Consider the following 12,131-nt stretch of genomic DNA (forward strand, 5'->3'; position numbering starts at 1 on the left):
AACACCACTTTACACAGTTTTCTGTCACAGAGCACCACAGTGTCTCGGCTCCGTGGTGCAAAAAAGCAGCTCGCAAACACCTCAAACTGCAACGTACGGGGACTTTTTCAAAATGCACTGTTAATTGGCTCATTTATTGCTCTGCGGTGGCGATAGGGGAAAACCAAGGGAGCTGAAATTAAACTCCTCTAACAAAGTTTTATGTGAGGACTTGTCTGGAGCTCTTTGACACACGTGCAGACAGGATGAGGGCCTCTCTGCGTTGTCAGGGCGTCTTTTGTCTCGGGGCTAAACGTCTCTGTCACAGCTGACAACTCCACAATTGATTAAGTCAGTCTCAGAGACAAGAAGACACGGGGTCGCCATTATGATGAATGCACTGTTGATTCTATTGATATTTTCTGACCACAAAATAATTACACTGTCCAGTCATTTTGAGATAACGCGGTGTGCACACATGAGAGTGAATTGAATAATCTTTTGCCCTTTCTGAGTTGCCATAGAAAAATCTGAATCACTGCATCTGTGAAAGGACTGCTGATTTACTGACACTTTGGCACATTGACTTTAAAGTGGAACTGAACACTAAATCTATCTCTTTCACTACATAACTTTGTATATGGTGTTTTACGTCTCTGTTAGTGCCATATGAACCATCTTGGACTCTGTGGACTTCATGGACGGGCCTCCTGCTGGTGTCCAGAGTCAGGACTAAACATAGCGAATCCGTGTTTTAGTTTTATGCAGCAAAAACCTAGAACCGTCTTCCTGAAGTTGAGAGACAGGCCTCTATTTTGACAATGTTTAAATCCAGGCTCAAAATGGTTTTGTTTAGCTGTGCATATGACTGAAACATTTTTATTCTGTACTCTTCTCTTCTCTTTTCATGTTAATTTTATGATGAATTACTTTGTGTACAAATTGTGCTATAGAAATAAACTTGCTTTGCATTAACAGCATTATCTACTGTTACAAGACAATGTTTTGGTCATTTTTGACCAAACTAGATAAATGTGCAGCTTTGTGGTCAAAAACGTGTAACAGTTACAGTGGAGGCAGTTTGGGCTGTAACTGTAGCTGGTGACATCACACGAGACTGCCCTGATTACAGCCAGGTGTTGCTGATTACAAACACCTGGCTGCAGAGGCAGAGTTTGAAGTGTAGATGCCTCTTAGACTAATTACACTGTTCCTCAGACATACAACCCCGCCCCCCCTCCCCACTTCACCTTTTCTTTAGTCATCCAGGTGCTACCCAGTTTAACAGTGCTATTTGAAATGTAGTTGTGAGCGGAGTTTAAGAATTTAGTCCCACTTTAACATGGATGTCCTACCAAGAGGCGTCAGACTGGGAGGGTAAAGGGTACTGTTTACCCAAGGCCCAGTGCAGGAAGAGGCCTCTCACAAAGTCTGTAATACGCATTTTTCATAAGACAATATGTAGGACCCAGAATTTGGTGCTACACCCCTGTTCCTACCTAACCAACTCCTCATTTCTTTCTTAATATCAAATGCTGTGCCTTGTATGGATGTAACACCGAATAGTAGATGATTTTGACCCTGAAAGATACATATAGCGTGTACATTGATCATTTTTAACAAAGATTTTAAATACTGACTGGATTTCATTGTATTGCTACTCTCAGCTTTTGAAATAACACTTGAAATTAAATTATTGTCAAATACTTACAGTAACCTACCATAGCTACAAAAATAGAAATTCATTTTGTGTTGCTGGGCTGTATTCATGGCGTTTTCTATTGCACTTCGATTGCACACCTTTTTATCCACCAGTCCATCTATTAAATGTAGCCTGGTTTAATCTGATCTTAGGGCCTCTTCACCTGCAGCTACTGAGCCTCTCCTCAGTGCCCACGCTCAATACTCCATCTCTAATATATATGACCAATCCCCTCACTGGGCGATTCAGAGGCTCACCAGCACAGCCCTGGACACTCAGATAACTGAACAAGTGATCATCTCTCACCACTGGGGGTTTTAGTGTAATCGAGCTAATTTAGATATATCATGTTAAATAAATCAATGAAAAAAAGGTTAACTATATTGTAACTATATGTAAACTTACAATTACCTCAGTTTTTTGTGTTAAAAAGGCTCTTATCTCAACACAATAGGGAAATTCCAGTTTTGTAGCTACAAATCAGTATTATAAAAACTAAACTAAACAAGTATCGAAAGTATAAATTATTCAAATGGCAAAATTTTAACAAAAATGTCAGCTATAGAATAAAAAAATGACACTGTATTGTAAATGGATGACATGCACAAAGCTCTTAAATGTATCAGTTTGGATTGCAATGTCGTTTAAAGTTGATTATTTTATTTATTTGCCAAAGAGTACTTTTGCTTAAAGATTCTATCCGTTTTCCCATCTTGAGTTAACTTTTTATATCTATTTCTTGAAGGAAAGCTGCTAAAAACAAATTGAAAACCCAAAATCGAAGCTATGTCAGAAGCCATCCACAGAAAGGACAGGACAAAGGGTCTGGTAAAAGTCCCCTATTCTCACGGGACGAGCGCGAGCACCTTGTCGTCGTATCTGACATTCGGCCATCACTGCCAGGCCACAAAATAGGGTCCTGTCAGCGCTCAGAATGACACCCGGTCAGTCCCAGTGCAATCTGGGGCTACATCTGGGATAAATGAGCTCCAAGAGGAGAAGGAGGGGAGACAGCCGAAAAACAGCGGAGGAGAAGTGGACCGTTTGGGGAACTGTTCACAGAGCATAATAAAAAATGACAGATCTGAAAAATATGAAGAAATATTGGTGTGGATATTATTATTTTATCTATCAGCATAAGATTTTCAAGTTTGAATATAGACAACTTTTTTTCATTGTGAGATAGATAAACTAAATATACATGGGACATAACCAGAACAAACCTCTGGTATATGGGGCAACAGTAGTTCTGTGTTTGTCCACTGATCTGAAGGACAGTGGTTCAGATCCCGCTCTAGATATGATCTTCCAGCTCCCACAGATGAATGCTGTCATTTGCTGTTGTCCGAGCAGTTTGCGTCCACTTGTATATCCCATCATGCACTGCCTCATCACTTATTCTACAGAAGAAAATGGAGTCCGCGGCCGCTACGGAATACACTTTTAAATGTAAGTACTGGTTTACCTCACCTACAACAGCGCTACATGAAACTTACAATTTGAATAAAAGGCAGCCGTCATGGTTGCCAGGCGACGTAATGTAAGCGACGTAACATAAGTGCACAGACAGAGGTTGACGTACGCTCCATGGCGCAGTCCTGTCCCATTTTGGCACAGCCTTTGTGGTCGACAGAGGCTTTACAAAGCACTACATAAAATGTGACCATATATATGATAAGAAGACTAATGGAAATGAATGAATAATGACTATAGTGTAGCGCTTTGAGAGGCTTTGAAAAGCGCATTTCAAGTGTAAGCCATTTATTGTGTTAACTGTACTGGATACATGTATACTGACTTCTTGTGTTCTAATCTGCTCGAAATAAATAAACAAAAAAGAAATGAAATTACGTGTTATAATTTTGTTTCCATAAGTTATTTGGCAAAACATAATTGTATTGACTTGTTTTAAATGTGATGCAACTCATTCACTATAATGCAATTAACAGTGCAATTTAATGAGTGACAGACATTCAAGAACATTACATAGACCCAATCTTTTATTCGTGTTACTTTGCACCCTTGACTGTGACTGTGTGCGACGCTTAAAATGCAAATGAACTTTATACAAATGCATGTTGTGAGTAAGCTGTCAGTTCTGACTAAAAACTTCTCTTAATTATTTACAATGGCAAGCGTGGCATTTAACATAAACGCTAAGTGACTGCAGCACTGGTGGTAGCAGAGCAATTAATCAAATTCACAACATGGTGTTTTTCAAGTCTCGGGGGCTGCTGTTCTTATGAGGGTAAATATGTCACACATTAAAATTGAAACATTGGATTTGACTGACTAAATATTATATTCCCCTGGGACGCAGCCCACCCAGAAATCTAATCAGTTTGTGGAAATTAAATGCAACAATTAGTATTCTCACTAAAATCACATAACAAAATAATAATTTCACAGTGTTGCAGCCCACATACTAATTAAAAAATAATCTACTAATAGAAATGGGGAAAACTAAAGGATTTGTGCACATAGTTTTGCATTTAGGCATTTCAAACTCAAATGTTCAGCTTGTGTGGAACTGCATCATATTTGCATTGCACCTTTGTAAACTGTAAACTCTGACAAAAGCGTGGCATCCAATCTTTGTCTATGGCTACTATCCCAATGAAGGTGAATGAAGTGTCATGCACATGGGCACAATGACTGCACTGTGACAATGCTGGAATCAAACCTCCAGCAGTTTGGCAGGAGAACAGGTTGCTGAGAACTAGCTACTGTTGTTCTCTGGCAATGCAATGAACACGAAAACAATAGGCCAAGAGTGAAAACATCAAAGGTGCACTGTGCAACTTTTCTGGCAGGGATTCCACCACTTGTTTGTCTCCATGGAAATGTAGCCATGTTCAGCAGAATGACATTAAACCTATTTTTCCCCATGGAGACAAGCAGGTCAGATATCAGATGAACCAGGGCAAAGAAATAACATCTTCAGTGAGACTAGCACCTGGAGGGAAAGTTACATACTGCACCTTTAATATTACATCAAATAAGTGCATCTATGCTCCCAAGCTAGACAGAAAATCTTTTACTGAATCATCTGCTGAATCCCCATTCAAAACAAAGCATGTGGTCTGAGCTAACCCCGTGCCAGCTGCCCGTCTTGGTAGGCCTGTTTAGCTGCATGGGCGACATTGGGAACCCACGTCACAAATGGCTGCCCCGGTCCACGCGCCAGGGAGCGTGCCCATTAGCCTGGCATGATTGAGGCTGTGAGGCTGAGGCGCTTTGATTGTGGGACTCTGGACCGTGACGCGGAGGAGGGATTGAAGGGGAGGCCCAGCTGGTGGTGCCTTCTAATTGGCCCGGGCAGGTTTGCATGGCTGACCAGACCCATATGCAGCACGGGTGTGTGGAGACAGGAGCCCAGGCTAAGTAGAGGGGCTAGAGTTAACGGGAGGGGGGTGTGTCACACTTCAGCAGCTATAGCCTCTGTCTGAGCGAGCCAGCTGTCACCGCTTTGACATAAGCACGGGTGGATAACATGGGCTCAGAGAACGTACAAAGGCATTATAAATAAAGGGAATGAACAAGCAACTCTATATTGTATTTGGATATATACATTTGTTGACATTATTATTATGGGATTAATTGCCTCTCCTCCTGTTTATTGTTTACTAGACTTTCATGCATGTCTTTGTAATACACCTCTTGGTCACCTCTGAACAGCATTCTATATTTGACCATAAAAAAATATCACACTTAAAGAGGCATTATGCAACTTTGCCAATGGAGGGTTCACCGACTTCATGTCACCATGGAGATATTATTGCTTTGCCAAGGTATTAAACATCATTATTAACATTAAAGGAATCAATGTCTTATCAATGTCTATGCCAACAAACAGGGGATGCCATGAGGCCTGAAGTTACAGGTCAGATCTGTGAAGTCAGATCTTTGTCACATGAGATTGAGATAGTTTAAGTTTTTGTTGGCAATAAAAACTAACCTAGCTCACGGCAGATTGATATGTGAAGCACTCCGAGTTCTACCCATTCATCAGTCTGGAATGGCTCTCGCTGAAAGCACTCGGGAAAAGGCAGAGCGTCATGACAAATATTTGAATGTGATTGGTCAAAGCGGCACAATAATGGAGCAAGATGAACTGATTTAACTTTTGTTACATCCAGTTGAGATTAAAGCACAGACATCTTCCCTGAGATGTTTATGCTTTAATCTCAACTGATTAAAGCACTGACAGAGGGAAGTGCTTTGTGCTCATCTGCATGTTTTTCACAAGTATGTAGCATGTATTTTTGCCAAAACAGGCAGAAGTACATCTGTCAGCGTTGCCATGTTTGCTTTGGTTCCTTTGGGCACTTCACATTTGGCTTCCACACAAACCTCAGTGCTGCTCTGTGATTGGTCCGCTCGCTGCTGGGTGAATCTGAAACTTACAACGGGGGTATCTCAAGAAGGATTCTTGTGAGTTTGTGAATATTGTGAGAATGTGCAATAAAAACATCTGTAATTTGCACCCGTAAATACAAGAGAAAGAATTAAAAGTTAAAGTTTTAGGCAAAGCATTGACAGCTCTTAAAAAGAATAATTTGAAGTAAAATATATTGTACGATTATGGATGTTAAATAAAAGAAGCTTTTGTGAGCTCTTCACCTTTTACTAGACCACACCATTATAGATTTGAAAGACTGCATCTCCCAGGACAGACAACAGGCAACAACAACAATGTAACAAAAACACAGGTACATTTTTCTGTATGAAAATGACTACAGCTATTTCACTATTTACAGTTATTTACATTTAGAGATTAATATTGAACAGTGTAATTTTAACATTACCAGTATAATAATAATATAAGCTTCATCCAGATGCAGTGAAAATGGGAAAAGTTTCGCTTGCTTTTATCTAAATGGAGATCTGAAGTTTCTGGGACAGCTGTGAAATTACAAAAGGAGCTGATGAGGAGACCTGGGGGGTGAATATTTACTGCATTGGAAACAATTACAAGTGATTAAAACAGAGGTGAGCTGACAGAGGGGCGCTTGGACCCCCCTTGTACACCCCACCTCCCACCCCGCAGAGGCTGTCAGATCGGGGCGTTAGTGCGTGTCGTGCACAGGGCCTGAATCGATTCACTTCACACCAATGTTAATTAATGATCCTACCATTGTACACTGTCTGCTTGTCACATCGCACTTTACCACCGCAACTCCTCCTCTTCCTCTCCATCCCCTGTCCACGTATTCTCCAAGGAGTCTTATTTTCCCATTTTGATTTTACAAAGACATAACAGGGAAAAACAGATGCACTTACAACATAAATGCTGACACCAAACAATAAATGTACCAATAAGGATTATAATATCAAAACAGAATATGTTTTGCATGCAACATAAATTCTTGAAGCGTCATTCATAGGGCTATGTTTTTTTTATTTATTCATTCCCTTTACAACCAAGCAGATGTCTGGAGGGCACACCACATTTTAGTTTATGAGAAGAGAAGCAGGAAAGAGCTGTCATAGGTTTGAGTGTGACTTACTGCTGCCCCCTACAGGTGTTGACCAAAAACGCAGTCATAGTTCAGGCTTGATTTCATTCAACAGTGTTTTTCTTTGTTTTCTTATAGCCTCGGGTCTCAAGTTTAATTTCTCAGAACCAATACACTTTGCATATTGTGCTGTATAAATTCAAAATAAGCATGTTCATTGTATTTGATGGTTTTGTCCGCATCCCGCAGCTCACAGTAAACAGTTTGACATTTCTATTTGAAATGTAAACCATGCCACAAGACGTTTAATTACGGGTGAAACGCCAAAGTTGCATTATATTTATATCCACCGAAAGGCATTTTGTGAGCAGGCGTGGGTTTGGGGTCCCTCGGGGCTCCGGGGAGAGATGGCAAAGTAAGGCATAAAAAAAATCAGATCACCTTGAATTTGCATAAACAGCCTTCAAATGGCAGCATGGAGGGTGTAAGTGCTAGCTACCCAGGCTCGGATTAGTATTGGGTTCAGCAGGGTCATTTAACACTTAAAGTCAGTCTCGTGGGATCCCATTCATGTTGGACAAATTGTTTTGCCTCTACAGCAGCAGTAGCGTACCACTCAGGGGTGTTAGAGCGATTCGGAGAAAGTAATTTGCCTCCTGCAGAGAGGGCCAAGATGCACTCTGTTCCTTCCACAAAGCCAGGACGTATCAAAATGGTGAACAGCAATAGGAGCAACAACAGCATCAATTACAGAGAAAGGTTTCGGGGTCCTGACAAGGGCGAAAGATGGAGGCGCTAATAAGGGAACAGGCTACACTTTGGGTATAAGCAGAACAGGTGAGAGGACAGGGAAAGTGGAACATCCAACTTCAACATGAGGCATTAAGAGATTAAAAAGTTTGGGAGGTTGTTCAGAAGCTGTCAAGAAAGGGGAGCTATAGGAGTCAAATGTCTGGATAGGAAAAATAGAGTGGCCTACAGATCAGGTGCAGTGTAGTGAATGTTAAAATCAGTCTTCCAAGATGTAAATTTCATTGGTTGCTATTCATATGGATATAACCTGAAGACATTTATGGATCTTGCCGTTTTCTTTATTCCCCATTTACCTGGGACAGTCCCAATTGTAAGCCCTGTGTCCCCTGTCCCAGCATATTTATCCCAAACCATTGATTTGTGCCAGTTTTATACCAGAAATGTTCCAGGTGTCCCTATTTTTGACCAATTTGATACTCGCCAACAGTAAAAAAGGGAATATATCATCATTTGTTGAGCTAAAATACAAAAAAAACAAGAATGAGGCAAATAGTAGTCCCCTCAGGTAATATAATGACCCACAAGTGAGTCGAGAGTGGACAATGTGATGCATTCTTTTCACAATCTTATTTATACCAACCAGCCCAACCCAGGTGTGTCCCAGTTTTGAATTTTGAAAATCTGGTCACCCTACCATAGCAAATTGCCCCTGGACTATTATCTGTATGCAATCAATACGACTCATAAACGTCAGATAAAATTACAACATTATCCTCTATAATACAAGACAAAGGCTAGTCTCCTCAATTCTGTACTGTGTCTACACTAAACATGTGATGATGCAGCCCACTGATTATTTAGCATATTGTTAGCCATCATATTTTCAGTAACATCTATTTGGCTTACTATCAGAATGTCCTACTTCTCTAAAGCAGATCTATTATGCAAAATGTACTTTTCAGAGCTTTTAACCATGTTATAGTTGTTTCCCCTTCTCAATTCCCCTTGTTTTTGGAGTGATTGGTGCATATTTGAGCAATCTTTAATTTTATTATTTTATTTTCCAGGTGCCATATTGCTGATCAACCCCCATTTTCACCACCACTGGCACATGCTCATTGTTCTGTACTTACTTTGTTCTCCAATTTTATTTCTTAATCGCTGAAATGTGTACGATTTGGCAGCGTTGCATAGTCATTTCAGTTAACTTATTATAATTTTTTTTAAATCTGCTCCTTGCTAGCATGATCTGCAGCTTTCCTTCAGTGTTGCCAACTCTTTGTTACCATGACATTTACTGCGGTGTCTGCTCCCACTGGGCACTGCAGTTTTCTAACCTGAAAGTCAGCAGGCTTATTTATTTTATGAAGTCATTTTAGATGAAGATTGTAATTTAAAATGTGGAAATTATGACATAATGAACCATGTGTGTCGTAGATTCTAACTATATACCGTAGCAGGCTGAAGAACAATATCTGTTCTTTGTGCTGACTTTTAGAGCCTCAGTGTTTGTTTCACATTGTTATGTGCAGCACTTTGGAAACTGCTTTGTTGTTTATAAAATGTGTAATAAACTTGAGTTGTATTGATCCTTCTCGTGGTAGGAATGCCTGTTTTTCAAGATACTTTTCCCCAATAAACACACCTGTAATTGAATAAATGCACGATATAACACTGAATGCCATACTGTGGAACATTCCAGGCAAAACAATGGCCTCACCATGAAAAAGAAGAAAAAAAGTCCCTCGAAGGGAACCAGGGACTCTCAGTGTAAATTGAAATTCAATTCAGTTTAATTAACTCATTATAAACATTGATTTTTCTCTTGGGGAACTGAAAACAGGGACAAGATAAAGAGCGTTTACAGAGCGTCAGGTGATCCTGAACTTGTGGCCCAGTAATTATGATCCCAACAAACCATAAACAGCGGCAGCCTGACTATAAACTAATTATTTATTTCTCCTGCAATTTATAACAGAGCAAAGCTGCAGTAACAGTTCCCATACAGAGCCTGATTAATGGCACGCTGTGGAAGCAGGAACTCTACAAATAAGAGGTGTGGAGGAGAAGCTAACAATGCTAACATCAGCAGTGTGGGCCAATCCTTCTGCCACTGTGATCTCAACACTGATGAAAAATCCAAAACTCACTTGTGGATGTCACAGATAAATATGTGCACATCTGACTCTGGACTTTGACTGCAGTAAACTTTGATGGAAGGTTTGCATAGCCAGGCAGACTCAATATACAAAGAAATCTGGTACTGAGTGTCATTAAAAGTCAATTTAAGTTGTCAGATGATTGGCAGGTGGAGTATCCAATCAATGGAATGAAGGGAGGGACAAGAACAGTACTGATAACTGTGATTCAGTTATCATATAGTAGCCACTTCGGACACCAATGTAGCCGAATTTCTTCTGTATTTTAAATTTTAGACCGTAACCCACGTCAAAATAAAAGCAAAACAACAGCAGTTTTAACTCCTAGAGCCAGTCTCCAAAACAGACAAGTAACGGACAAACAAAACCTTCACATCAACTTGTCTCCATAGCAACCAAGTGTCCATACAAAAGCAGTTACATAAACAACAACACAAACAGCTACAAGAACAACAAAAGGTGTCAACTCTAAACTACACACAGAACATCAGATTACACTTTTTATTGGTACAATAGTTAAAACATTTGAACACTTGATTTAAATGAATTATTTTCTGCATCATGGTATATGTGACATGTTGAGGATATCATTTTTATTTTTAAAAACTTATGAGCGTTCTGAAACCCACGGATAATGCCATTGGTAGACATCATACTTCCAGATGGGGGCGGCAAGAGACAGTTTTTCCTATTGATTACACTGCACTGCCATGAAATATTTAAAACGTAAATGCACAAATGTTGTTTTTTCTATTAGTGACTACACCCAAGCTCTCGCTATATTACAAGAACAGTGTCCATTTTAGCAGCTAAATGTGGGGCAGACTGTATTAGATATCATTGGTCTATAGACTATTGTGATGTCATCTGAAACCCAGCATTAGATGTAATCAAATGTAAACGAATATACAAAGTGGGTCACAATAAACAGATCATTGATGGAATAAGACCAGATGAAAACAACTAACTCTAATCCATTACTTTATGCTTTCCTTATTTACTACTATTACTGTGACAAATTGGAAAAACAAAAACGAGCAAATGCACCTGTTAAGCAATGCAGAGCAGGCTGAAGTGTGAGCCAACAGCCCAGACCGCAGCATTTATTCAAACTACATGACAAACTCCAGTACAGCAGAAGTGATGTATTGCCTCGGTTTGGTTGGACGTCTAATGAAGTGCTTTATTTGTTTCTGGAGTAATTATAAGGCCTTTTATTTGTCTAAATAAGCCACTACAAGGCTCAAAGAGGCTGAATAAATCCTCCTGAACTAGGCCAGTGTCAGATAATAATACATTTTAATTAACAATAGAGCCACTTGTACTCTTGTTGTTTGGTTAACACAAGCTCTCTGTGACGCAAAGGCTGTCGATGGGTATGGCAACTTAGCATTGTTCAGTGTTTCATATTTGTAATAGTAATTTTCAAAGCTTAACTCAAAATAAAAGTAAATAATCTTTATTCAAACCAGGGCAAAACTGAGCACTTATTAAGGTAAAAGATAACTTGTTCTGGTTTGTGGCTTGGTTCTGGTTTGATCCTGGTTTGACCCCAGTTTTGTCCTGGTGCAAATATAAGTACCTTCTCTAAACTGGTCTGGTCCAAGTTTATTTTGGGCTTTAGTCTCAGTTTTGTTGTGGTGTGTATGAGCGCACACACCCGTCATTTAGAGGAGCTGTTGTATCTGAACTAAAATGTGAATACACCAAATGCATTAAATGGCCCATATTACGTAATTTTCTCATCTGTTATAATGTTGTTTCATCATCAAAAACATACCCAGAGTTGTGTTTTGTTTCACTGACACATTTAACACACAAACCCTGCAAATTTAGGTTGAGGTCAAAACACTCTGTTCCACCTTGTGATGTCATGTGATTATACAGGAAGCAATGTTCCCTCTAATTTTTCACGAGTCTGAGCAAACACAGAAACTCCCTGAGCGGTCCCATGGACCACTGTGAGCAACATCAGACGTGTGCACTGTGGTCATGTTGCATCGCATCCATCCAAGTTAAATGGTTTATTAAAAGAATCAAATTACCGCATTTACATTTCTGTTATAAGACTTTTAATTA

At 39.8% G+C, this 12,131-nt stretch overlaps 1 protein-coding gene across 1 annotated transcript in view; it reads left to right on the top strand.

The window, feature by feature from the left end:
* Positions 1-8,428, top strand: part of macrod2 (mono-ADP ribosylhydrolase 2) — a 595,671-nt gene extending 587,243 nt beyond the window's left edge. The window contains exon 19 of the mRNA XM_033979597.2: positions 8,412-8,428. The gene's annotated coding sequence lies outside the window, so the exon portion shown is untranslated. The remainder of the gene's footprint in view (positions 1-8,411) is intronic.
* Positions 8,429-12,131: the final 3,703 nt, after the last annotated feature.

The sequence above is a fragment of the Periophthalmus magnuspinnatus genome, chromosome 15, assembly GCF_009829125.3.
Source record: "Periophthalmus magnuspinnatus isolate fPerMag1 chromosome 15, fPerMag1.2.pri, whole genome shotgun sequence".
Classification (NCBI taxonomy): domain Eukaryota; kingdom Metazoa; phylum Chordata; class Actinopteri; order Gobiiformes; family Gobiidae; genus Periophthalmus; species Periophthalmus magnuspinnatus.